The sequence below is a fragment of the Microcebus murinus genome, chromosome 10, assembly GCF_040939455.1.
Source record: "Microcebus murinus isolate Inina chromosome 10, M.murinus_Inina_mat1.0, whole genome shotgun sequence".
Lineage (NCBI taxonomy): Eukaryota > Metazoa > Chordata > Mammalia > Primates > Cheirogaleidae > Microcebus > Microcebus murinus.
In genome coordinates, this window is record NC_134113.1 from 53,558,513 (window position 1) to 53,559,762 (window position 1,250).

Consider the following 1,250-nt stretch of genomic DNA (forward strand, 5'->3'; position numbering starts at 1 on the left):
GTCTGCATAAGAATAGGTGAAAAGTCTGTCTGGGTGTGGTGTCTGGGCATGGAGACCTTTAGTCTCTGCTGAGATATGAGTTGGATCTTCCTTCAGTCAAATAAGAGAAGCTTCAAAGAAGCTCCTCCCTGCATTTTGGGAGAGTTGGAGGAGGGGGTAACGTCAGAGAGACCTTGGTTCTGAGGCTGCTTCTCTAATGCAAAGTACTCAACATGTCAAAGTGCCATCCTTGGGGTATCATTTTCTTTGTTTTGTTTTGAGATAGAGTTTCATTCTGTTGCCCAGGTGGTGTCATCACAGATCATAGCTCATTGCAATCTCAAACTCCTGGGCTCAAGTGATCCTCCTGCCTCAGCCTCCTGCCTCAGTCCCCAAGAAGCTGGGGCTACAGGCACGCACCACCACACCCGGCTGATTTTTTTATTTTTAGTAGAGACAGGGTCTCGCTCTTGCTCAGGCTGGTCTCCTTCCGAGCTCAAGCGATCCTCCCGCCTCGGCCTCCCGGAGTGCTAGGATTGGGGGTGTAAGACACCACTCCTGGCCTGGGGTATCACTTTCTGTGCCCCAACAGAAGGAAGTGAGAAAGGAAGAAAAGAAGGGAGGGAGGGAGGGAGGGAGGGAGGGAGGGAGGGAGGGAGGGAGGGAGGGAGGGAGGGAAGATAGTTCAAGCTTCAGAACTAGGATACCTTGGAACATATTTTCATCTTTAAATACTATTGGTCACCTACCCTGGAAAAGTGAGGCAATAGGAGAAGCACACATCAAGGCAGGAGAGTGGTGCTGCTTGTGGAGATCCACAGAGGTTGACAGGATCATTGGCTGCCATCTCCACAGTGGTGTACTGGGTTAGAAAATGACAACTATTATCAATCATGAAAGATTCGAGTTGCAGCAATACTAGCTCAAGCATTATCAATGAAGATGTGATTATCATTCATTCTCGTGAAGATGACAATCCATTTTCAAAGTAAATGTGGGTGGAAAATGAAGATGAATTCAACAGACAAAAAGAAAAGGAGTTATAGGAAGAAGAATTTATTGAATGCTGTTTCTAAGAAATGCTGGAAGAGGAAGAACAAGAGTGTTTTATTCCAGCTCGAGATTTCCCATGAACTATGGACCAAATCCAAATCCAACTTAATGACCTTATTTTCAGTGATGACTCTTCTCTAGAAGATCTTGTGGTCAAGAACAATCTGAATCTAAATGTAGAGGAGTTTTTTCTTGGGGTGAAATACTAAAATATTTGA

General features: G+C 45.3%; 1 pseudogene; it reads left to right on the forward strand.

Annotated features, from left to right (window-relative positions):
- The first annotated feature begins 872 nt into the window (after positions 1-872).
- Positions 873-1,250, forward strand: LOC105871517 (polyadenylate-binding protein-interacting protein 2 pseudogene; annotated as a pseudogene).